Source organism: Lissotriton vulgaris, chromosome 5 (assembly GCF_964263255.1).
Source record: "Lissotriton vulgaris chromosome 5, aLisVul1.2, whole genome shotgun sequence".
Lineage (NCBI taxonomy): Eukaryota > Metazoa > Chordata > Amphibia > Caudata > Salamandridae > Lissotriton > Lissotriton vulgaris.
Window position 1 is genome coordinate 1,840,801,624 of NC_141693.1, and position 27,969 is coordinate 1,840,829,592.

Below are 27,969 nucleotides of genomic sequence, written 5' to 3' on the forward strand. Positions count from 1 at the left end.
AACAAAATATATTTCACAGGTTTAGAATGTTACAAGTGTTTTACCGTTCCTGTGGAGTTAATGTGGCTATTAAAGGAGGTTTTTTTTGTACTTGCATGCCGCATTTTTAAGAGGATTTTTACGTTGTAGCTTGCACCTGGTTGATTGCCCTCAATAAAGATAAATCATGAAACTGAATTTAACCTTTTCTGCTTTATCATGTGCTGGCTGTCAGCCATAGGCATACGAGGGTTGTAATGTCCACAAATCCATACGGATATGTTTGGGCTTAATATACATGCTTCGACACTTCAGCCTCTCACAAAGCGGTTCAATCGCCAAGACCATTTCGGACTGAAGAAAGCGGTTAGTCACTCGCCTGACTCACGAGGGTAAGAGTCATGATGATTGATTCTTCTAGATGCTAAACATGCGCTTTTTCTCTTCCAAGCCCCGCTATTATTAAAATATCGGCAGAAGGGGAAGGGGGGGGCAACGCAGAGCGCGCTCTCGGCAAATCAAAACTCCATTCAGGCGGGTGATGGATGACGCTGCCCTGCCGGTGAACCCTCACTTTAATACAGAGGAAGTTATGAAAGCGACATCGATCACAAGGCCCTGCGAGGCGGGGCAGCCCCCGCAGCCCGCGGGGTGGCAGGCTGCCTGCTTTCCCTCTCAGTTCAAAATCAGGAAATTATAGCGTCAGTAGCGGAGGGGGGACAGGAAAGGAACCACTCACCTGGACTTCCTCGGCTGGCCGGCCCTCCGCTCCTGTCCGGTTAGCCCCCCACCCTCGCCCGCTTCTTCCTCCTTCCAAGTGAGGCGGCCGGGGTGGCAGCGCTGCAGGCCAGTCCCGCCTCGCTTCACCCGGGTGCTGCGGGAGTTCCTCTCTGGGCTCCCAGTCTGCTGTCACCCGGCCGGGAGCAGCGCAGACTTCCAGCGCTCGCCGTGGCTCCTCTTCTCGCGCTGGGCGGCGGGGGGGGCGGGCACTTCCGGCCGGCCGCGCTGGGATTGGCCGGCCGGCTGAAGAAACCCGCGGGCGGGACGGGATACCAATATTTGTTTGTGAGGACACGGGGGGCGGGAGAGGACGAGGGGGGCGGGCGGGAGAGGACTAGGGGGCGGGAGAGGACGAGGGGGGCGGGAAAGGACACGGACGCCGGGAGGGAGGAGGGAACAGCAAACACGGCCGGACCAGACACGGGGGCGTTCCCGGCGTCGCGTGACGTCGGCAAAAGCCAAAGAATCTCGGGAACGCCCCCGTGTCTGGTCCGGCATTGACGGACGCCTCTCTGTTCCAATGGCTAGCCTCCATTTATGGAGCTAGCCAATGAAGCAGAGAGGCGTGTTCAAGTCACCCATACTAGAAACTACAGATTTCTCTGGAGGAGGAGCCTAACGGCTCCGCCCCCCAGCGAAACCTAAAAATGGTGGTCTTGCCATGGCTTTTGTATTATTTTACTAATCTCCCCTACATACCTGCATTGTTCTTTCGTTCATTTACTTGTCAGGTGAGGGAATTTCTCTGGAATAAGTCCAGAAGTAGGGTGGCATTGGCGAAGTAATACTTACCAATGGATTCGGGTGGACTTGCTTTTACACAGTTAGAACACTTTGATCTTAACTCACAAATTCAGTGGGTTACGTCGTGGTTGGCTGGCTTGCACGATATGGCCACAACCCTGCCCGCATGGAGCCTGCCCAATATCCTTCATCTGTTCCACCTCTGTATACAAGCAAAAATACCCAACTCCTTGTTACATATCGCTGCTGCCACCGATGTCTCCTTTATCCCTGGCGTTACTCAGAATGCCCAGAAGTGGCAGATTCATTTTGGCAGCAGAACTGACTGCATGGCACGCCACTGGTATAAACACCCTAGGTTATCTGGGGAGGGCACTCTACTCCCATATGAGACGTTGATAGAAGAGGATGGCCTATCCCCTGGTCAATTTTTGTTATGTAACTCTGTGATTGCATCCTTAGTTCGCAGGTGGGGCAACAATGATCCATGAACACCCGATCCATGTCATGATACAATATCTCCAGGTAATGCGGTATGGCAGGCACCTCGTCTGCTGGCTTGCTGACTCTGTAGACTCACACTGCATTGCCATTCACCGTCTTGCGTCGGCCTTGAGAGGCCAACTTGATGCACCCATTCACGGATAGGGCACGGGCCTCCTTGTTGGAATGCCCAGTGCATGTACTGCGTAATTACCGATTTAAACTCAATGTTATAGCATGCAAAAGGTTTACCTCACCCCTGATAAAATTAACCACTATTATAATAGAACAAATGCTACTTGTCCTAGATGCCAGCAAGTCGATGTTGATATGCTCCATATTCTATGGGCTTGTCCATGCTTACACAGTTACTGGTTAGGTGCCACATTCCACTTGTCCACGTGCACCGGGCACCAAGACACACACGCATGGGAGATATGTCTTTTGGTTCTCTATCGTAGATATAAGAAGCATAAAGATACCTCTTGTTTCCTGGATTTCGGTTTCCTAGTGGCCAAACGCCTCATCACTTGTAGGTGAAAGTCACCTGAATCCCTGCCATTGATTTAAAAAAAAAAAACCCGTATTTTATTACATTTTCATAGCACAACGACAAGCAATGTAAAGTACATTCACATGAACTGCACCATCAATACTACAATATTAGCTAGTGTCAGTACATTATATGCGCTGTGATATTCGTATGTGATTTACAATATGTTAGCAACAACAGCAATTAGTTTGATTGTACATACAACATTATCCATACTAATATAATAAAGAGAGAGCCCAAACCTTTGAGGCGGGTAATCTCAGGAACCACAGCACCAATCACAACACCCAATACAGCGTTGGAAAGGACATAGGCTATGCAGACGCCCACCATATACATTTAAAAGGTAAAAGAACCGTGCCAGCAAAGTAGTCCCTTGTGAGCGTGTCTGCGTTGTGCTGGGGGCGTGACAAACGCTGGGGGCGTGTGGTACGTTCCGCCCTTCATGCCATGTCTCATATCGTGTTTTAATCCACCCTGCTCCCTTTAAATACCCCTGCACCCCATAATCATAACCCACCCTTACTCCTTAAAATACCCCAACACCCTTAAACACTAACCCATCTTAACCCTATAAATATACCCTGTACCTCAAAACCCAAAATCTATCCCTAAACCCTGAAAATACCCCTGTACCCCAAAACCCAAACCTACCCCTGAACCCTAAAATACCCCTGTACCCCAAAACCCAAACCTAGCCCTGAACCCTAAAAATACCCCTGTACCCCAAAACCCAAACCTAGCCCTGAACCCTTAAAATACCCCTGTACCCCATAACCCTAAAAATACCCCTATACCCCAAAACCCAAACCTAGCCCTGAACCCTAAAAATACCCCTGTACCCCAAAACCCATACCTATCCCTAAACCCTAAAACTACCCCTGTACCCCATAACTCAAAACTATATCTGAACCCTTAAAATACCCAAACACCCCAAAACATATACCTCAGTACCCCAAAACATATACCCCTATACCCATACTTACCTTATCCAAACATTAAAAAAAAACATGCTTTTACGATTCATGCCTTTACAACGAATTTAGTTGTAAATGTATGCGTGGTAAAAGCATATAAAATGTAATCGAAATTTGCCTAGCATTTGTAACGGTAAGTTTCAATTCTATTAAGGATACGGAGGCGAGGATTATGCTTTTCTTTCTTCGCATTTATTATAAATTGAAAAACACAGCAGCCTTAGAAAAGCTCATAATGCAGAAAAATGCTTAAATAACAACAATAAAGCATTTTAGTCACATAACTCAAGAAAAACAATGTCTCTGGGACTACAACTCCCATCATGATAATATAACAGTCTGAACGGAGTCCTTCCTCTATGTCCACAGTCCATAGATAGGCAGTCCCTTCTCCATGTTCCTCCTCTTTCTTCGCGCAAATTACGCCATCAGTTCATTGGTCTGGCTTGGAACCATCATTTCCTAACAGAAAAAATAGAACTGCGTCAGCGCCATAACGGAAAATTCAGGATTTTACAATCGAATTAACTATTCAAGGCTCATATTCAACCATGAGGAAAAACTTTTAAAACCTGGTTACTTACTGCCATATGGGGGGGTGTCGCTCGACGATATACCGGGTGGGATAATCCTCGCCTCCGTGTCCTTAATAGAATTGAAACTTACCGTTACAAATGCTAGGCAAATTTCGATTCTATGGCTGGACCGGAGGCTCAGATTATGCTAGTTCAAAGCTTACTTACCACCAAACTTGCAATATCCACCACCGGCTTAAAGTAAAACCTCTTAAAGGTGGAATCGGAGGACCAGTCCGCGGCCCGCATCAAATCCTCTAAACGAGCTCCCGCAGAGAAAGCCTTAGAGGCCATGGCCCCTCTGGCAGAGTGAGCTCCGAAACGTTTAGTATCAATACCTGCCTCTTGCATGACCCAACGCACCCACCTGGCTATGGTGGGGGAAGAGACCGCATGGTGTGGTTTTCGCAAGGCAATTAACAATTGTCTCTCGCCCGGAGGGCGAATGTCCCAAGTCATATCTTCATAAGCTTTCAGACACTGAACAACACATAGCTTCGGGACATCCAGGAAAGCCGGGTACGAAATTGTTCTAGAAGCCGACTTTGTGCGGCGACCAATCGTGAATGTGACACCATCTGGTGAAAACACGCGTGCCGAGACATCCAGAGCACGCACATCCGACACTCTCCGGCAGGACACCAAGCATAGAAGCATAGCCAGTTTCGCCGAGAGTTCCTTGACCGATAGGTACCTGTTAGGTTGCCAGGACAGGAAAAGGTTCAAAACCAAATTGACGTCCCAAAGGACTGAGTACCGGGGCTCTGGTGGTAACGCCAACCGGACGCCCCGCAAAAGTCGGCATACAAAAGGGTGTACTCCGATCGGAGCACCGTCAACTGGGTGATGCGCCGCAGAAATAGCCGAACGCACAGCATTAATCGTGCGGTAGGCAAAGCCACCCACGGCCAATTCCGCCAAATAATTCAACACGGGTACGAGTCCCGCGACCAAGGGATCCAAACTCCGTCGAAGACACCAACGCACCCACTTAGACTAAGCGGATTTGTAGCGCTTCGACGTACTGACAGCCCAGGCCTTGGATAACAGACCTTCAGCTGATCTCGAAAGGCCCGGGAGCGACCAACGTCTCCTGAAAGCCTCCATGACATGAGGTGGAGAGAGCCCTGAACGATGAGAGGATGCGGATCCCGATCCGGGTTGAGGAGCAGGTGAGGAAACCGGGGGAGTAGGATTGGAGAATCCCAGGAAAGTTCCAGAAGAACTGGAAACCAGACTTGGTACCTCCAGAGCGGCGTCACCAACACCAGCTCCACTTCCTGCCGGCGAACCTGCGCCGCCGTTCGCATCACCATCGAAAAAGGTGGAAACACAAAGGGCTTCTCCTTGCTCCAGTCCTGGAGAAACGCGTCCGTGGCCTCTGCCAGCGGATCCGGTCTCCAACTGAAGAACCTCGGAAGTTGATGATCCAAGCGGGACGCAAACAGGTCCAGTGAGAAAGGACCCCACAGCCCGTTGAGCCAGCGAAAGACCTGGACATTCAACATCCACAGACTGGAATCCCGGAGGTACCTGGAGTGCCAGTCTGCAACCTGGTTGGCCTGACCCGGCAGGTACTCCGCCGTCACCGATACATGATGTTCTAGACAGTAATCCCAGAACTGTTTTGCCAAATTCGCCAGTGCCCGGGACCTCGCGCCCCCTGTTGTAAATATATAATTTACCGTCTTAATTTCTATGCAGGTAAGTACTTAATCAATAATAACTCAAATCGGAAAGAAAAAAACAGAGTCCGTGGTGTTAGAGTTCTTAGGGGTTTTATTCCTTAAAAAGGAATGGTCAAGACCAGGATATCATGTTCTTCTCACCACAGGGGTGGAAGAAGGGATAGAGCATATTTTATTGACAATACATAGCTTATATACTTAATTTACACCATAGAAACCAATATAAGAGGCGTAACAGCTGAGAGAAGACAAGATAACAGCATCCACGTGTTACTAGTACGTAATCAGAAGGCATGGACTAGGCATGAACTAGAGGTGTGTGCTAGAAACGTCACAGGTAGGTGTCACAAAAGGGGTGGCACTAAACAGAAAGTTGCAATGTCAGCAGAAATCGGAAGCTTGGATGCGCGCGCAGCTGCATGACGTGTGATTGACGTGAAACTGGAGGGTGCAGGGGACTTGACATTTACACTGACGGAAAGAGACAGAAGTCTGGCATGTCAGATCAACTTGTACTTCTATCATATCTAATATCTGATGTTTGGGAACCATATTATCAGAACGGAAAAGGTCTCTGGGGCAGAAGCTATTCTATACTGACTGTGAGTGCGTGTATAAGCGCCTGAGTGTCTGCATGAGAAGCGTGGGGGCATGGGCCTTCCATGGGAGCATGGTAACAGAGGCTATGAATTACTTGCACGGAGACAGGCCGGCCCTTTCGCCCTGCAGCGGAGAGGGATGTTTACTGAAACTAGTAGGCAGGAATGTATTTTCGAGGAGCGGAACAGATAATTCGAAGGTTGTAGTCAGTCTTGGCAGGCAGCAGGCTGAGCTAAACGCGGTGGGCCGCGCTGGAAGTAAGTCAGAGTTCACGGGTACAGAGGCAGCCTGGGCTGAGGCTTTCAGAGTCAGAAGCCAGAAAAAAGGCTCGATGGCAGAAATTCAGGGCCTACTTTGCCAGAGCTGAAAAACGTGTAAGGTACACTACAAAAAGACGTTGGCATAGCATACTTAGGAACGGGCTATTCAACCCATTCAGGGTGGGTCTGAAAGAGGACATGTTAACGTTGGACGCAAATGTATTTGCGTCTTCATAGCTGGCACAGGAGGGAAGTTACATGCACTTTAAGCTGGTACATGGAGACGGTGGGGTACACGCTAGGGAACACAACTTGACCAAAAATGTATATTTCCTCATTCCCTCCTTGTTCCCTACGGACCCTTCATGATATATCGATCCTCATGAATCGATCAGTTTGTTCTTGTAACATCATTTGCTCTTCTTTCTTTCTTTCACGTTTTGAAAGAAAACTGGAATGTTCAATGCATGATGTGGCACACAGTCCACAAATCGCTGGCCCACACTGTAAGCACAGGCAGCAACTGAATACTAGGACTAGGCCAATGCCTAGGAAGGATAGGATCTTACATCCCCAAGCGGTTAACGTTGTCCAGAACCAACCGGACCAAGTCCAGGTGCCTGGATTCTGATGTATCAGATTAGCAATTTTATGAAGGCGTGTAATAGCTTTGTATACAGATGGCGCGTTTTCTGGAATGAAAACACAGCAACTTGACCCGATGACCTTACAGGCTCCACCTCTATCTGCCAAGATGACGTCAATAACAAGACGATTCTGAAGGACAACAACCCGCATGGCGGACTGCTCTTCGGTTAAGTTACCTAGGGCGGAGGCAGTTTCATTCACTACTGCTTCAAGTGTTCTAGTTAATCTGCGTATTAATTTACTATTTTGGACAGGGCCTAGAAAGAAAAAGAATCCTTTATTAAAATCGGTGTATTGTTCCCATGCCGTTTCTGTGTAGTCGACAAGCGAGAGATCTCTTCTGAGTCTATTCTTTACTAGATGTGTATTTCTGTGATAATCAGGAGGAGCTAGAAAAACAGGTGGCAGAAGGAATGCAATATAACAGGTACCATCCCAATCTAGAGGTAAGCGTATGTATGCGGTATGACCACAAACAAAATAGGAATGACGGATAGCTTTAAAGGACGATTTACCATGATCACTGAATTCGACCACAGTAGTACATTTACTATGACCCAAGTGTACTGAACCTTTCTTCCTGACACATAATTCACCAGTGACTGGTAATACTGACATAGCGGGCAGAACTGGTGCACTTTCGGATTCAACTGTAAGAATCATAAGGTTAATTGTGTAATTACTTAATCCATATACTTCATTTTCTAGATCAGTTCCTATTCTAGTGGGGAGTCCCTTCTTATCAGGGTAACAGACATCGAGCAGAACTAAGTTCAAGTTTCCCCAAACCCAGCTCCCGTCGAGAATAGCAATATCAGGATCTAAGGAATTAATTATTTTAAACCATGCACCACAGGAGCCGTTGTGAGTGAACGGATACGGAAAGAGGGGCAGAGCTCCCTTGTAATTCTGGTAGGGAGGGAGTCGGCCACATATCCAGCAATTTGTAGCATTATTAGTCTGATGGGAATGATGTAACATACTAATGAATGTGCTGTTGCGCAGCGCAAGTCTGTAAGAAAGTTCGTGTGGAGGTAACTCGCTAAAAGAATGTTCAGCAGAAACATTGTAAGCAGATTGTTCACGCTTGAAAATAGGGCAATAGATAGGAAGGAGTATGCCTGCAACAATAATCAGAAGACTTAGAAAAAACATTATTAACAATGTCACTATACAGTGACTACGCAGTGATTTGCAGTATGTACGTTTCTTGAATTGTCTCTCTCTCTCTCTCTATCTCGATCTAGGGGATACATGTCAGAAACTATTTAACCGATTCACCTAGGGGAGGACTTAAACAATTAAACTGTCTGACTTGCTAGATCGGAGCTTTGATCTGTACTCTTCTTGTGGATTTTTCTCTCGTTCGGAAACTTTAAAGTCACTGGGCTCGATACAGTCTTTGGAAGGGGTGGACGAGCCTGGGTCGGATTTCAGTTCATTGCATAGTTTGATATGGCTCGTGTGGATCCACCCCTTTCGGCCCTCCACTTTCACCGCTGTCCTCGTAGTAAGTAGAACGGTCTTCGGCGCTTTCCAGCGGGGCTCCAGCGGACTTTTCCTGTCAAAGTTCCTTATTAGAATCAGGTCGCCTGGACGGACATCATGCGGCTTTACATCAGTGTTGTCAGGGAAGGCTGCGGCAACCTGTGAACGACATGATTGGAGTGCAGACATCAAGGAGGCAAGGTAATCTGTCAACATATTGCAATCAACATCAGTAATTTTCTTAGGAATGGGCGTCCCCCACATATTCGGTGGTCTACCAAAGACCACTTCGTACGGGGATAGTCCTGATCTCGAATGGGCAACCATTCTCATATAGAACAGTGCCACTGGCAGGGCGACTATCCAGTCGACCCCTTTCTCTTGACATATTTTTCCAAGGCGGGTCTTTAATGTCTGATTATGCCTTTCTACAAGGCCTGCGGCTTCGGGATGTCGGACACAATGGAATTTCCATTGATATCCTAGCAGCAAGGAAACTTGCTTCATTAATTCGGATGAGAATGGCTGACCGTTATCTGAGTACACGACACGAGGCATGCCGTACCGTGGGAAGAATTCACGAACCAGCTGCCTGGCAGTGGTCGGAGCAGTGTAATCTGGGACTGGGTATGCTTCGGTCCAACGGGACAGTGCACAGACAATTACGAGGACATATTTGAATCCTCGACAACGGTCCATCTGGATATAATCCATCTGGAGGACTTCAAAAGGGTGATCGGGAGGATGAAATCCACCTTGCTCTACAGGGACGCTTTTACCTGGATTGAACTGACAACAGATCATACAAGTACGCACTTTCTGTTTTGCTGCTGCTCGTAAGTGTTTATTGCTCCAAAGATTTTGTAAACTGTCTAACATCGCTTTCTCTCCTAGATGTGCTGGACTATGTGCTGTATTGATCATGACTTGAACCATAGAATCAGGGAGAAACCATGTAGATTTTCCCTTCGTCATCCAACCTTGATCTGTCTGGATCCCTCCTAGTTCAATCCATTTCTTTATTTCATCTGGGGTAGCATGTGTCTGAATATCGATAACATCTAGTGTGGGATCCCTGACTGTCATACAATTTGTCGGTCCTATTGTCTTTGTCATGTCAGTTGTCTGAGTGTGAGTCAATGCTGTATGTTTTGCTGTCTGGTCTGCCAGGTCGTTACCCTGGGAAACAGAATCTGTAACTTTAGTATGTGCTTTACACTTCATGACGGATATGCCTGAAGGCAGATGTATTGCTTCTAACAGTGCTTGAATGAGGGGACCGTGTTGGATCTTGGCACCATGAGAGGTCAGAAAACCTCGTTCTTGCCATAACATTCCGAAGTCGTGTACAACTCCGAACGCATAACGGGAATCAGTGTATATGTTGACATTTCTGTTCTTGGCTAGTATACAGGCTCGGGTCAGAGCAATAAGCTCTGCCGCTTGAGCGGACAGTGTGTCAATACGATGTGTTTCTTTTACTTCGGTTTCAGTGGTCACTGCATATGCGGCCACTAATTCTCCTGTACTTGTTCGCATACATGAACCATCCACATAAAGTGTCAGGTCTGGATTTGTCAGTGGAACATCTGTTAAGTCTCGTCGGGGCTTTGTTACTGCATTAATGATTTCTATACAATCATGCGGGGCTGGATCTGTCCTAATTGAAGGTAACAGTGTTGCTGGGTTCAGAATGCTGCAGCGTCTGATTTCTATGTGTGGCTGGAACAGCGTTAATTCGTAACCTGTCAGTCGTGCTATGGTCAAGTGCTGAGTCTGGGTTCTGTTTAAAAGAACCTCTACAGAATGTGGAACTTGTACTGTTAACTGATGGCCTAGAACAATTGAATCGCTCTGTCTGATTGCTAATGCTGTTGCTGCTACTGACTTTAAGCACGCAGGGAGTGCCTGGGCTACTGAATCCAATGTACTTGAAAAATAAGCGCAAGGCTTATGTGAACCTGCTTGGTCTTGAGTGAGGACAGACAATGCTGTGCCATCACGTTCTGTAACAAAAAGTGTAAACGGTTTGCTGTAACATGGTGTCGCTAAAACTGGTGCTCGACATAATGCTTTCTTTAATTCCTCAAAGGCTTGTGTGTGTTCCTGAGTCCAAGGGAGGACAGTCGAAGTCGCTGCCTCCTGTGTCGTTAACTGGATGAGTGGTTTAGCTAGAAATGCATATTGAGGAATCCATTGTCTGCAGTACGAGGTGAGGCCTATAAAGGCCCGCACTTCCTTTTGTGTCTGGGGTTGTGGCATATTTACAATTAACTGAATGCGATCGGGAGTGAGCTGTCTCCCCACTTTGGACAGCAAGTGACCCAAGTACACAACTTGCTGAACACAGAATTGTAGCTTTGAAGGAGACACCTTGTGTCCCTTATCGGCCAGAAAATGTAAAACTGTCAGTGATGCTTGTTCACATTCGGGTTCACTTCGTGCGGTGATCAGCAGATCATCGACGTATTGCAGTAAAGCGGTGTTAACTGGCATTTGAATACAATCTAGCTGTCTTTTTAGTGCTTGACTATAGATGCTGGGGCTTTCTGTGAATCCTTGAGGTGCGGGGGAAAATTTGAAACTTCGTCCATTTAAACTGAATCCGAAGAGATATTGGCTCTCTGGATCAATAGGTACACTAAAGAAAGCGTTCTTGAGGTCAATTACAGTGAAGAACGTTGCTTCTGAATCAATAGCAGTCAATAGGGAAGAGATATCAGGGACCACAGGGTACTGTGGTACAATGCATTTATTCAGCTCTCGCAGATCAATCACCAACCGATATATTGGCGGTGCATTGGGATCAGTACGTTTAAGAATTGGAATGATGGGTGAATTACAGATATTGGAGTCGGTCTCTACGACCACTCCTTGGGCAATGAGCTCTTCAATGATTTTCAGTAAAGCCACTACAGCATTGGGTGGTAACTTGTATTGTCTGATTCGTGGTAGTACAACTCCTGTCTTGAGTGTAACACGGTAAGGTGTGATATGCATACAACCTACATCAGTTGGGCCTTTTGCCCACAAGTGATCTGGTACATTTTTCAATCTGACGTCAAACTCTCGTAAAAGGTAATGACCCTTGAAATCCCGCAGAAAGAGTCTAACTCCCTCCGGGGAACAGCAAATTATGGCTCCTAGAGCCTTCAACGTTTTTATTCCTAACAGATTTTCTGGACATGATTTCGTAAGTAACAAGTCTGTAACACGTGATAATGGACCCACAGCCAAGGGGACGGGTTCTGATACCTCATTTACAATGGGCTGTCCTGAAAAACCAAGGGAAACATTCTGTGAGCCTGAGAGGGGTGCCCCTGGGACTTCGTCATGGCTTATAGTGGTGCGGCTTGCCCCTGTGTCAATTAAAAACTTTCTGTCTTTTCCCAATACTTGACTATGTACATAAGGACCTTCTTGATCTACGGGAATTTCAATAAGAGGCAAACCCAACTCCCTCTCCAGGCTGTTTCATGCGTATCGTTGGTAATCGGGGTAAGCAGATTGGGCATACTGGTACATCTGCTGAGAAACTTGCTGAGTTGCGGCAAGAGGCTGTGGCTGTGATACCGCTACTGTCTGTGCTGTATGGGATGAAGCATGCATAGGCTGCGTGTTCTGCATGGGCTGTACGTTCTGTGCGGTCTGTTGCTGGGCCTGATCTTGTCTTGGTGGATGCGGTCTCTCTTTAGTTTTTCCTGTTGATATGTTATGTTTCAGAACTGGGCATTCATGTACGTAGTGACCTGGTTGCTTGCAGTAATTGCATGTCCCTTTAACGGGAGCTGCGGCGTGACCTGTCTGGGTCGTACCCTTTCTGTTTCCGTCGGTATGGACCGACTGGGCTACTAACATTTTCATTTTCGTGTCTTTCATACGTTTTTGTTCCTGATCCTGTTCTTCTCTAATTCTGTTCTGATGGTATTGTAACATTTGTAACATCTGTGATGGCGTATTTGCTTGCCATGTACTCTCAACCTTGTATACACGATTCTTGACTGCTAACAGGGAATTCTCAACTAACTTGGATACAAAAAGATGCGGGTACGACTCGCTACTTGGTTTAAGACCACTATTAATAATAAAACATTTCTCGAATCTTGAATAGAAGTCACTGGTATCTTCGTCGGGTTTCTGTTTACATGCTGAGATTGCATCCCAGTCTTCTTTTCTAGTTGTCAATAATCTTGGCAGAACCTGTACTATCAAACCTGGTAATGCTTTAGTTTTCTCCCCAAGGCCTACCCCTGGGACACGTTTGTTCTCTTCGTCTTCTATTTCTGCCCATACAATCTTTTTGTCTCCCACCTCCCATTCTTTTTCCTTTAGTTTCTCGTAGATGCCCGTGGGCAACAGTACTTTTAGCATTTTCATGATATCTTCATATGTGTAATCCCCCATCAGTAACATGTCTTTAAGCTCTCTGTGAAAACCTGCAGGGTCTTTATCATGGCACGGGACTAGTTTCTTCATCTCTAACAGTTCTAACTTAGTCAGTGGCGTGTGTACATACACACGTTTCAAGGTATGATCCTCACCCATAACTGGGTGCACTTCTCGTAAGGGGTTCTGACTTTCAATGCCACTCAGGCGTTCCATATGATACATTTTTCTTTCTGGGGGCGGAGCGGGAACATATTCAGAGCTTATGAAAGTGTTATATCTATGTCGTTGTTCTAGAATTATTTGTATTAACTTGGTACTGAGACCTCTCCATCTATCCATGAGTAGTGCTTCTAATGTTTCGTGTAAGGGACCTGGATCAGAATGTTGGTTTCTGTATTTCGTGAGGAGGTGCTGAATCATGTATACACCTGCTAATTTCTGATCGTCTGGGGAAAGGTTCAGGAATGTCTGCGCTACGGTGTCATCATTATATATATCCGGATTTTCAGTCCATAATATGGCTGACCGGGCTAGTTCTTGTTCATCCATAGAATTGAGTACATGGTACCCCATTCGGTCTCGAAGTCTTTTATCAGTTTCCTGGAACTGATGTTCGGAAGAATTCGGGTTTGTTAAGGCAGAGAGAAAAACTCTCTTGCTTTCTGGACGAATACCTTTCCTAAGGTAAGTTCCCTTACCTACATACGCTATAGTGTCTGTAGTCCTTTCTGGTTCTTCACGTTCTTCTTCCTCCTCAGAGGAAGCCTTTTCTTTCTCTTCTTTGTGTATGTCTATCACTGTCTTTCTAATTTTCCTGTACATACTGGCTATGCAAGTCCCCTTGTCGTGTTTTCCTTCAGATATATTTTGACCCCACTTGTTCAGTGCATCTAATTCACTCTGATCTGTCCCAGGCCTGTCTCGTTCTCTTATTAAGCAATTTATGAAAAAACGTAGTATCTGTGCTTGAACGTCAACTTTCTGATGCTCCATGGCATCCTTAATACTGTCAGGGTCTTTCCCAGTCTGAATGAACTGATATATTCTATCTAGGCGTTCCTTCATTCCTGCAACGTACAGCAGGAAATCAGTAGCAGATCTTAACCGTAGTGATGCCATCATCATTCTATCGTCTTTGCCGGGTACTGGATCATATCTGCAAACTGAAAGATTTTCTTTAAGTATGTCGAGACGGGGTGACTTGAACGTGAAAGGACTCTGCATATCCCTAAGGTTTACTCTGTGTGTTAATGGCGGGGTGTGAAGACCCCCGGTCGCACCTCCTGAGGCGGAAGCTTGGACATTATCTCTCTGTGGAGTCTGTATGTGAACTTGGATTTGTCTTTTAGTAGGGTCAGGTAGACGTGGTTTCAGTAAATCAACTTTAGGTACCGGAAGTGGTGGAGGTGGTGGAACAGGAGGAATCTGTTGTGGTACTGGCGGAATATGATCTTGGGGCGGGTTACCACCCCCATCCCTGTCGTTAGGCAGGGCGCGGACAGGCAGATTGGTGTAAGCGGGTGCTACATCCTCTAGATAGGAATTCAGGAATATGTCTTTAGTGGTCCTGTGACTTACTTTAGTTGGAACCAATGGTGGCGGCAGATTTTTCGGTATTTCTGAAATGGCCTCAGGCGAACCCTCGGCCGCAAGATACATACCGTTTACGAGATTGTTTCGTGCGCGGTCTACTTGCTCTGATTTTACTCGGATCCCTTCAGTAATTAATTCGTTTTCTTGTGCTTTATCGGATTCTCTAAGTCTGTCTTCTCTACGTAGTTCTTTTTCAGCACGCTTATGTGATTCCTTACGCCAAAACTCTATGGCGTCTTTCTGAGATTGTCTGGCTTTCTTTTTCCATAGTGCTTCCTCTACCTTCATGATGCACTCGGCATCCCATGTTCCTGTAACAGGCCATCTGTGTCTTTCGTCTAGATGTTTAGTATACTCGGCCCATAAATCTAGATATAATATGGCATCTATGCCATGCTTATGGTACATAAAATTTCCTGGAGTGTCCCTAGGGGGGATAGGAATTTCTTCCTCTAGTATCCCTTTCCTAGTTCCTATCTGTTTTAACTTGTTGAAAAACGGCATCTTGTTTACTTAGTACGGAATGCTCAATCCTTGCTACTTAATACTGGATACAGTTAGTTATACAAGAACACAATAATACACATTAAAAACAGTCACACTCATACCACGACATTAATCACATTAAAAAGACATTTGAGACATATATCACTACCCCCTATACCGGATGTACTGCTAAACAGCACAGATACACTGCTAAAACAGTGCAGAAACTTGAAATAACGGATGTACTGCTAAACAGTACAGATACACTGTCTAAAAACAGTGCAGACCGGACTTGTGTACCCAAACCCGTCTAGATACGTCCCAGCAATGGTACTCACCGGGAAGCACGGAAACAGAAGGCCTCGGAAAACTCGACTGGACTCGACTCGACACGTGGATACTTCGGAAAACTTCGGAAAACTGGTGGGCCTCTTGACACCTCGGACCTTGCTTCTTTCGGCTAGGCTCTGGTCGGGATCCTCCGCACTCCTCACCGCCTCGTCTGGGTACTGATCGCAGTCTTCGTCACCTCCGTGGGCCAGAGGGAGATGCAGGAAATCCTGCCGGTACGCGTAGTTTCCTTCTAACTGATGGCAGGGGACAGAGCTTGCAACGCACCAACCGGCGCGTGAGGTGGGGGAGGGGTCCCTGTTCGGGCGCCAAAATGTTGTAAATATATAATTTACCGTCTTAATTTCTATGCAGGTAAGTACTTAATCAATAATAACTCAAATCGGAAAGAAAAAAACAGAGTCCGTGGTGTTAGAGTTCTTAGGGGTTTTATTCCTTAAAAAGGAATGGTCAAGACCAGGATATCATGTTCTTCTCACCACAGGGGTGGAAGAAGGGATAGAGCATATTTTATTGACAATACATAGCTTATATACTTAATTTACACCATAGAAACCAATATAAGAGGCGTAACAGCTGAGAGAAGACAAGATAACAGCATCCACGTGTTACTAGTACGTAATCAGAAGGCGTGGACTAGGCGTGAACTAGAGGTGTGTGCTAGAAACGTCACAGGTAGGTGTCACAAAAGGGGTGGCACTAAACAGAAAGTTGCAATGTCAGCAGAAATCGGAAGCTTGGATGCGCGCGCAGCTGCATGACGTGTGATTGACGTGAAACTGGAGGGTGCAGGGGACTTGACATTTACACTGACGGAAAGAGACAGAAGTCTGGCATGTCAGATCAACTTGTACTTCTATCATATCTAATATCTGATGTTTGGGAACCATATTATCAGAACGGAAAAGGTCTCTGGGGCAGAAGCTATTCTATACTGACTGTGAGTGCGTGTATAAGCGCCTGAGTGTCTGCATGAGAAGCGTGGGGGCATGGGCCTTCCATGGGAGCATGGTAACAGAGGCTATGAATTACTTGCACGGAGACAGGCCGGCCCTTTCGCCCTGCAGCGGAGAGGGATGTTTACTGAAACTAGTAGGCAGGAATGTATTTTCGAGGAGCGGAACAGATAATTCGAAGGTTGTAGTCAGTCTTGGCAGGCAGCAGGCTGAGCTAAACGCGGTGGGCCGCGCTGGAAGTAAGTCAGAGTTCACGGGTACAGAGGCAGCCTGGGCTGAGGCTTTCAGAGTCAGAAGCCAGAAAAAAGGCTCGATGGCAGAAATTCAGGGCCTACTTTGCCAGAGCTGAAAAACGTGTAAGGTATACTACAAAAAGACGTTGGCATAGCATACTTAGGAACGGGCTATTCAACCCATTCAGGGTGGGTCTGAAAGAGGACATGTTAACGTTGGACGCAAATGTATTTGCGTCTTCATAGCTGGCACAGGAGGGAAGTTACATGCACTTTAAGCTGGTACATGGAGACGGTGGGGTACACGCTAGGGAACACAACTTGACCAAAAATTTATATTTCCTCACCCCTAGGTGGTTCACATACCGCACTGCCGATACATTGTCCATTTTCAATAGGACACACGACTTCACTGAGTCCCTGGTCCAGCAGCGTACTGCAAAGGAACCCGCCAGAAGCTCTAGACAGTTGATATGCAACTTCTGTTCTTCCAAGGACCAAGTGCCGCCTGTTAAAAAATCTCCACAGCGCGCTCCCCAACTGACTCTGCTGGCATCGGATTCGATGACGAGGTCCGGGGAAGATCCGAAATTTGCCCGACCATTCCAGGCCTCCATGTGGGTAAGCCACCACAACATTTCTTCCTTGACCTCTTCCGATAGGGGAACCATTTGGCCGTAGGACACGCCTCTGCGTAGATGATAAGCTTTGAGACGCTGGAGAGCCCTGTAGTGCAGAGGGCCCGGAAAGATGGCCTGAATCGAGGACGATAGGCAACTTGACGTAACGACGTGTGAGACTTTGTAATTGTCTGTCGCAAGACGTGCTTGATCTTGGACATCTTCCGAGACGGAAGACTCAGGGAGGCGTCGACGGAGTCTATGACAAAACCCAAAAATTCTACTTTCTGAGAGGGTACAAGAACCGACTTGTCTCCATTGATGACAAAACCGAGCTCCTGGAGGAGGTCGACAGTCCGGTCCAGATGAGAAAGCAAGCTGTGTGGACATTGCACCATCAGCAAAATGTCGTCCAGATAGATGATTAGGCGAATCCCCTGCGCTCGCAAGAATTCCACCACGGGATGTAACACTTTGGTGAAACACCACGGGGCCGAGGATAGACCGAACGGAAGAGCCGTGAATTCGAACACCTGTTTCCGCCAGAGAAACTGGAGGAAGCGACGGTGAGGAGGGTAGATTGGAACCACAAGATAAGCATCCTTGAGATCCAACCGTACAAACCAATCCCGTGGAAGGAGGATATCTCGAAGGAGATGAATTCCCTCCATTTTGAAATGATGATAGACCAACCACCCATTGAATTCTTTGAGGTTGATCACCGGACGACGGCCTCCGCAGGGTTTGTCCACTAGGAAAAGATTGCTGAGGAAGCCCGACGGATGCCGAGTTGATTGGCGAACGGCCCTTTTGCGGAGAAGTTCCGCGACCTCTTCGTCTATCAACTGGGCATCGGCCACTGAAAAGGTTATAGGGTGCGGGGCGCACACCTGGAAAGGCTGATCGTAGAATTCGATATGAAAACCGCGGATAGTTTGCAGCACCCAAGCATCCGCTGTAAGATCTACCCACGCCCTCCGAAAGGCCGCTAGTCGGCCGCCAATCTGAACCTGCTCTGCGGGGATAACACTCACCGTGTGTGCTGGAAGCGTTGGAGTTCTTCCTGAAGCCTCGACCTCCGAAACGCTGCCCTCTTGTAGGGTAGAAGGAGTTGAAGTTGGCTGAGGTGTTGTACTGTCCTCGCCCGGAGCCTTGCCCTCTGTTGCCGGCATTCTGCCCGCCACGGCCGGTCCCGCGGCCCCTACCGCGACCGGCCCCTTGGAAGAAACGCTGTTGGAACACACGTTTGATACTGGACTGAGCTCTGTCAAGGGATGTGAAGGTAGACACGAACTTCCCTAGCTCTTTAATGAACGGTTCTCCGAAGAGACCACCTTGGACAACCGCTCCTGCCTCTGAAGAGGCTAAGTCTCCCAACTTAGGGTCCAGCTTAATCAGGATAGACCTCCGCCGTTCGGTGGAAAGGGCGCAGTTGGCATTGCCTAAGAAAACAATCACCCTCTGCGCCCAATTTGACAAGACGTCGGGGTCGATGGCGGAACCAGTAACTTTAGCCTCCTCCGCCATGTCTAGGATCTTAGTAATGGGCCCTACTGCGTCGAGCATCTTGTCCTGACAGGACCGCCAGGATCTGTCAATGCCCTTACGCGGATCCTTCATAAACTTTGCCAGAAACGTTGCCATCTTTGCATCTAAATCCGGTGTCATGGCAACTTTCCCTTCCAAGGTGGGCCAAGGGCATTCCCCACGGAGGCATCCCCTGGCCTCCTGCTCCAGAGGCTTACGCAACCGACTAGCCACGAACTTTGCCACCTTGTCACCCGGGGCCCAGGCTGCGGACCGCGGATGCATGATCTCATCCGGGTCCAGCATACCTGAGCTGTCCTGCGGTAACTCAGTGGCTGAGCTCGAAGGTCGCCAGGAACGCACCGATTCCTCGTCCCCGTCCGAATCCGGGGAATCCCCCGGAGACGAAGGGGCAGTCCCAGTAGCCACCACCGAGGCGGGGGCCACAGGCTGGTCAGGTGGGGACTCGGTCACCTTAGCCAAAAATGCGTCACGCAGACGCTCAAAGGCACCCTTGTCCACCCCCTGAGCTCCCTCCGACAACCCCCCCTTGCAGAGTTTCTTAGGAGCAGGGGGGCCCTCACCTGATGAACCTGGGAGGGCATAAGGGTTTCCTGACTGCGCCTGAGCTAACTTGGCGCACTCCTCCACTATGCGCGCCGAGAGACGCTCCTCCATGGGGTTACCACCTCTGTCACGCAGCGGTAGATGGAGCTGTCTACTGCTTGGTAGAACTCCTCATCCTGCAGATAGGATTGAGAGTCACCCCCATAATACTCGTCCTCCATGCTGCACAAAGGGAGCTTAAAGGGATTCACACTCTACCCAACAGCTTGGGTGTCACTGAGATTAGGGCAGACCGGAGGACTGCAACAGTTTTGGTTGCCAGGGACTGGCAAAATTAGGGTGCACTCACACCCCCAGCGCGCAGACCCACCCCAGGGGGACCAGGTCAGCTGCCTCACCGCGCGCTGCCACACCAACACAACACGAGTGCAGACCTGCCAAATCGGCGTTAACGCGGTAGAACACCATACTGACCCCCACCGGGGCCTTCACATATGGGGCAAGCTGGTACAGACCCGAGATACGGGCGTTCAATGAGGCAGACTTGAGGGCTCGGCTCCGCGGCGGTTGGTCTCCTCAGCGCGGCTCCTCTGTGAGGAGAAACTCGCGCCGGAGACCAACGAGACGCGGCCGCGCCCCCTAGCGGATGACTGCGCACCGCAACAACATACACCGGGAACAGTCGCGAAGGAAGCGAGACGGCGCTTCCGCGACCTGAATGGGGCTCTGTAATGAAAGAAAACATCAGAGGCCCATAGCCCCAAGAAAATTAAAACATTACAATGCATAAATACGGTACAAATCCCCTAACAGCATCATACTGAGAGAGGGAGAGAAAAAACACTTAACTGGCTGCGGAAGCAGCGAAGAAAGAGGAGGAACATGGAGAAGGGACTGCCTATCTATGGACTGTGGACATAGAGGAAGGACTCCGTTCAGACTGTTATATTATCATGATGGGAGTTGTAGTCCCAGAGACATTGTTTTTCTTGAGTTATGTGACTAAAATGCTTTATTGTTGTTATTTAAGCATTTTTCTGCATTATGAGCTTTTCTAAGGCTGCTGTGTTTTTCAATTTATAATAAATGCGAAGAAAGAAAAGCATAATCTGAGCCTCCGGTCCTGCCATAGAATCCCATGCGTTATAATGGCATTGCGGAGTCATGGTACTTTTTTCGTAATGAAAGTATGCGGAGTGATGATATGCGGAAAGAAAGGAAAGAAAGTTGCAAAATAATGGGTGTTTACCCTCCCAAGGTAAGTACATTGGTGGCACGGCGGCCCACATCTCCAGCAACAAACTCATATTTTTTTACCACCCATTTGAAAAATGCACAGGTCTCTCTCATTGATGGCCAGCACTGACATACACTTTTAGACACACCTCCCGCCACAAGTTCTAGAATTGCGAACTTTAGAGCTTGGGAGCTACGTTCCAATCTCGGCATCAGCTCAACATCCTGTGATTCCAGGCAAATCGCTTTGTCTCCCCGTGCCTACCACAAATGAATGTGTTGTTCTGTAATGTAAATTGTGCTCATGCCATGTTGTCGAGTTTGCGCTATATAATATTGCAAGGAAAAATAAAGTAGGGAAACTCGAGTTCACACACTACTGAACGCGCACTCTTAAGTGCATCAGCAGTGCACTGTGAACCGGAGCGTTTCACAGGCCTGTCACAGATAAGAAATGCTATCTAATTAAATCCTATAAAACAATATACTACTGACCGGCAGCAATTCATACCCGGACAACGTCGGGACGGGCAGCTAGTTCAATATAAGTCAATGCAAGAAACCTACCCACCACCCACAACTACTAACATAACAATATAGTCCCACCCCTTACCCCCGCTCCCTCAGACTCATTCAATGCTACACCTGAGTCTTTAGCCAGAATTCCCATCTTATTTTTATGCATCAGTTCTATTGGAAGATTCATTGTTCCTGTTCTATCTGACACTATTTGGCGCAAACAGGGCTGTCCCATGCCCATCCAGGTTTGTGCGCTGTTCAGTGTGGTAAGTTATCCAGTTTCATGCACTGAAAGTTCAGTGGCAATAAACCCCTCCAGCATTGTGTTCCATTCCATCGAGATAGGATTCTTTCTCAGTCCTCTATTTTCTTCCCTTTTAATTTCCATACTTTCAGCTCTGCCCCATCTAACAACCTCATCATGCCACCCTAATACTGTCGGTGCCATTGCAGCTTTCCATCTCAACATGATTGACCATTTGGCCAGGATCCGTGCCATATTTGCAAACCTATTCTGTGGTCCCTTCTTCTTGTGTATGGGGCCTAGCCCTAATATGCAATGTTCAAGCTTGTCTCCTCCCATCACTGGCACTACGTCACTCAGTATTTTTTGCACGGGTGTCTAGAAGTTTATAAATTGCGGGCAAGTCCACAACATGTGCAACAGGTCCGCTTAAGGTGCGTAACATCTGGGGCAAGTGTCTGTCGTGTCTGGGAACATTCTATTCAGCCTATGGGGAGTCAGGTAAGCTCTATGTACCACCATGAATTATATAAGTTTAAACTTAGAGTTGCGAGATATCTTCTTTGGGTACTCCAGTATAACCCCCCATTCTTTGTCCGTTAGTTCACGGCCTATGTCCCCATTCCATTTGTCCCTGAGCCCTTGTAATGAGATTGCACTGTGTGCTTGGAATGTAATTTGTTACAACGCATGCTTTTACCACGCATGCCTTTACAACGCAAGTTGTTACAACGACTTGCGTTGAGGGGTGCTGGATAGTAAATAGTTTAATTTACTATTCCAACTCCAGTCCCCGTGGATAGTAGGGAAGGTGTTAGATAGTAAATTAAACTATTACCTATCCTAGAGCGCCCCCCAGCTCTAGTCGTTGTAATGACTTGCGTTGAAAATCCTGCGTTGTAAACGCACTGCGTGGTAAAAGTTGCGTCGTAAAGAATGTTTCCCATGTGCTTTTATACCCCTATACAACCATCTGGTTAGGTGCCTACCATTTCCCTTTAGGTATTGCATGTGCACTAGCTCATGCGTCGGAGGTTCCTTTCCGTCTAGGGCCCAGGTATTCTTAACATAGCTGCTAATGCTAGCGTGGAGAAAGTATAAAGTGTTGGGGACTCCTTGCTCCCTTGCGAATGTATAATGATTCATTAGCATATTATCAGCAAACAACATCCCAAATGTGTTCACTTCCTCCTCTGACCATTGGAAGATACATTTCAAGGTGGTTATTCTAGATGGTGTGGGAAGCCCCAGTAGTGGAATGTTGGGGGCATATGAGAGCACCCCCTTAGTGTAGCGGATCGCTTTCCTCCAGTATGCTAAAGTAACTTTTAATAGAGGAGGTGCTACAATCGGGGTTCTGCTTTTTGGTGCTCCTCTTTCACACACGTGTTTTGACATACCTATCTCTTGCAGATGGTGGCCCGCAATCCAGTACGATAGCCATTGTAACTGGCTGGCGTAACAATATGCTTTGAAATCCGGGACACCTAGTCCTCCGATTGTCTGTGTCTAAGTGGATTTTGGACTTTCCTATTCCTCCATACCCCATATCAATTTTACTAATAATGTATCTTTTGTTTTGAACACGTGTTGGGATTAGTGTGGGTAGATTTACAAAGAAATATAATAATCTAGGAAGCATTACTATTTTAGAGATGGCCACTCACCCTGCCACCGACAGTGGCAAAGAGGTCCAGAATGCCACCTGGGCTTTTAATGCTGTATCAGCCCAGGTCAGATTACCATCCAATAAATCTTGTGCATCGCTGTAGATGTGAATACTGAGGTATCTAAAAGTGACTGACACAGATTACGTCCAGTCACCAAAGCCTACAGGATTTACTTGGGTTACGTCAGTGAAGAAGAATGGGTAAGATTTTAGTTTCATTAATGGATAAGCCTGATGGGTACTTGGAAGTTGTGGAATACATTGGGAATAGGTTCATGATCACTTTTAAGATTATTGAGATGGAGTATTACATCATCCGCATAGACAGAGATAATATGTGTGTCAGTCCCAATTCTAATACCCTTATCTGCTGCAACTGCCCTGAGCTTGATGGCCAGTGGTTCAAGCGCTAGTATAAAGAGCAAGGGCAACAACGGACATCCTTGTTTAGTACCTCTTGCGACTCTGTATTGTTGTGAAATATGAGCCCCAGTACGAGCACACGCTGTCGTATTCCAGTACAGTAAGCTCACCCATTTTACATATTCGTCCGGAATTCCAAACCTTGTTAGGGTTCTCACCATGAAACACTAATGTAATGAGTCAAATGCCTGTCTTAGGTCCAGGGATACACAACCCATTGTGGCACTATCTACCTCCGCTTGTGTCAGCACTTGATGCCGCCGTCTGATGAGTGCGGTGCTCCGCCCAGGCACAAAACCTCACCTGTCTGGGTTTATCAGTTTGCTAATATCTTACTCAATATTTTATAGTCAGTGTTCAATAGTGACAGGGACCGGTATTCTGCCATGTCCTTGGGGTCCCTGCCAGGTTTCAGGAGGGATGCAACCAATGCCTGCAGTGTGGCAGGTGGGAGGGAACCCGTTTCCACTGCTATTTGATACAGTCGTTCCAAGTGAGGAACCGGTAGTTTTGAATATGCCTCCTAAAACTCCACCAGCAAACCATCTAAGCCTGGTGTTTTGTAGCGGGGGAGATCTTTAATGGCTGCTCTAATTTCAGTTTTTGGGATGGGCTTTGCTATTTCTTTTTTATGGGCATATGTCAGTTGGGGAAATTGTAGTCCTTCGAGAAAGGATTCATAGTCCTCCTCCTGAAGTTCTGCTGGTGGTGCATACAGTGTCTCATAATATCTCCTGTAGTTTGTGTTAATGTCTAATTGCGAGTTTACTGTTGTGCCATCTAATGTGTTAATTTCCGTTATAGGACCTGTAGACGGTGTATCCCTTATGATCCTAGCGAGTAGAGAACCCGCCTGGTCCGCTTCTGCATGCTGTTTCTGTGTGTGTGAGCGATCGCCAATGATGCGTAGTTGTTGAAGGAACTCTGCATGACGTATATGTGCCTCCTGAATAGCCGCTTTGCGTGTCATCCAATGCTGCGTCCCGCTCAAGATTACCAAGTCCGTCTTCTAGATCGCGTAGTTCTCTTTCCAGAGTACATCGGCACACACTCTTGCACTAATAGCCACCCCACGTATTAACGTTTTAAAGGCCTCCCACTCCATCTGCCATGAACTAGTGGTGTCTACATTTTCAGCAAAATAATGAGTGATGGCTGTGGATAGTGTGCTGCGGAATAAAGGGTCTTCTAGGAGTAAAGGCTGTAATCTCCATGCTGGAACTTGTGTGGGAATTTTCTCCCAGGAGAATGTAACCTCCAATGGGTTGTGATCAGACAACTTTTTCCCTAGATATGTAGTATTGTCCATGTTAAAAAGTAATGGAAATGAGCAGAACACTCTATCTATACGAGTATGTAACATGTGGGGAGGTGAATAGAAGGAGTACTCCTCGCTGTCAGGATTGCGTGTACGCCACGCATCACACATGGTCCACCCCTCCGCCCATCCTTTCAATGCCTCAGCCCGTATCTTTCAACTAGTGCCACATCCAGTACTGCACTGCAGTGCCCTCCGATAATCCAGGGGTACCCATCCCTCCCCGCTACCGCTGTGTTAAGTGTCCCTAGAAATGTATCTTGTTCCGAGTTCGGGCATAAATACTACCCTGTACTACGTGCTCCCCTTTTAACGTACTATGTTTCAACACCTACCTGCCATTTGTGTCAAATCTCTGTTCGAGTGCTACGAAAGGGGTGCTATTCCTAATTCATATTGCAGCCCCACGTGAAAATGCAGAGTGTGATGTGTAAAATAACTGTCCTCTCCATTTCTTCTTTAATTTAACGGCCTCAGAGTGGGTAAGATGTGTCTCTTGGAGAAAGACAATGTTGGTTTTCCTCCTATTAAGTTGGGCATATATTCTATGCCTCTTATGCACGTACCACATCCCTCTAACGTTCCAGGTCGCGCATGTATATTTACCAACCGTAGCCATGTAGCGTTGGGTGATCTGATACTCGAAACACTCCCATATCTGTTTGCTGACTAGTTAAGGATACAACCATGAATGAGTCTGCCTATGCGTGTCCCCTGATAACTCCCAATACAAGGTTCCCCCATACAACGATAGAGGACCAAACAAGAAAAACATGTTCAACATGAACCCTTCGTGTTGTAGAACATTGTGCAGTTGCCATGGAGGAGGTGGTAACCATCATTCACTGGATGTGTAGTGGTGTGATACACCTGATAACATCTCCAGTGGTCGAGCTCATGCCCTATCATTGTTCAATTACAATCAACACTGCGACCATCCGCATACAAATTCTATACCAATTATACTCATCTGTACCGCTAGGAACATGCTGATATTACTCCTGCGCTTTTAGCCATAGTCATTTACAGTCTGTGGGGTAATCGAAGGGAATAGAGCCATACTGTTCTCAGAGTCTGAGCGTAGGTTCGTGTCTTCCGACGAGTCAATCGAGTCAGGCACTGAGTTCGCATCTTGTTCGTTCAACGCCGAATGGATGAAGAACAGCCGTTTAAAACTTAACTCGGACAAAACGGAAGTCCTCATCTTAGGATCATCCCCCTCTGCCTGGGACGACTCATGGTAGTCACCGGCCCTGGGCACAGCACCCATACCTACAGATCACGCACGTAACCTGGGCTTCATCCTAGACTCCTCCCTCTCGATGACCAGACAGGTCAATGCCGTCTCATCTTCATGCTTCAACATACTACGCATGCTTAAAAAAATCTTCCGCTGGATCCCCACCGAAACAAGAAAGACAGTCGCCCTGGTCACCAGCCGACTGGACTATGGAAACACCCTATATGCCGGGACCACAGCCAAACTACAGAAAAAGCTCCAACGCATCCAAAACGCCTCAGCCAGACTCATACTGGACATCCCCCGCCATGCTCACATCTCCGGTCACCTGAGGGATCTCCACTGGCTCCCCGTCAACAAAAGAATAACGTTCCGTCTCCTCACCCACGCACACAAGGCCCTTTACGACCTAGGACCAGAATGCCTCAACACACGACTGTCCTTCTACACACCCACCCGCCAACTACGATCATCCAATCAAGCCCTTGCCGCAATTCCGCGCATCCACAGATCAACCATGCGAGGAAGATCCTTCTCCTACCTAGAGGCCAAAACCTGGAATTCTCTCCCCACTCACCTCCGACTCACACAGAACCACCTCTCCTTCAGAAAACAGCTAAAAACCTGGCTATTCGATAAGTAATGCACCCTCCCTCCCTCAAGCACCTTGAGACCCTCTGGGTGAGTAGCGCGCTATACAAATTCCTGAACTTGAACTTGAACTTGCTAGTATTGCTGATTTCTGGCTCTCTAATATCTGCTATGGAGAAGGGTTCGTTTTGGCAGCAGTACAAACCTCCCGACCTCTTCCTAGTCTGTTTCTCCCAGACCTCTGAGGTTTATACGGCTTCTGCTGCCTTGTGATGCATCCAGCGATAGTGTGACCACCGCCCATTCCGCTGCTTCTTCTGGGCTATCGAAAAAATGGGCCTTCTGCTCATAAAGAACCTTCAAGCGGGCGGGGAACAATAGAGCGTATTTCAAATTGTGAGCTTTGAGTGTCTCTTTAACATCCTGAAAAGTGGCTCTCAGTCTTTGGACTGCCACCGTAAAGTCCGGATACAGTGAGATGCATTTGTTTTCAAAGTGAATTGGAGCTTTTTCTCTGGCAGCGCGTAACAGCGTGTCATGGTCCTTATAATTCAATATGCGCACAATTATCGGTCTGGGCAGCGCACCGGGAACAGGAGGTCGAAACTGGATTCTATGCGATCTTCCTACGCTGTATAAATCCGTAAGACCTTCCGGCGCAATATTGTCACGCAACCACTGTTCTAAGAATTAGGTAGGGTTTGATCCTACGCTCTGTTCCGGTATGCCTATTATCTGCACGTTGTTGCGCTGAGACCGACCTTCGGCGTTATCCACTCTGTCCTGCAATCCCGCAAGTTGACGCTGTAGCTGTTCAATTTGTGTTGTATTGGCCTTTTGTTGTCGTGATATATCTGCTAGCAGTGATTTGTTACTTTTCACTGTTTCCGCCATTTTGGTCTGATCTGCTTTCAATAGCGTGAAGCTTGTGGCTAGCGCGCTCACCTGTTGTTCAATTGCTGCTCAAGAGTCACGCACTTCTTTGAGAATCAAATCCAATTTGTCCACTGGATTCCCGGGCGCTGTTGGCGGGACAAAATCCGGGCTAGAGTCTTGTAACAGTTTATGCTGTATAGTATTATCGGTCCGTCCAGAAGCGAGGGATCTGGCTGTTTTCCTCTGGTGCATCTCATCCCCCAGCGTGGTACAAGCTTTGATCTGGTCTTGCACTGGGCTGAATCGTAACACACTGCGCACTAGTAGTTACGCACTGACTTCAGCATGCATTTCTA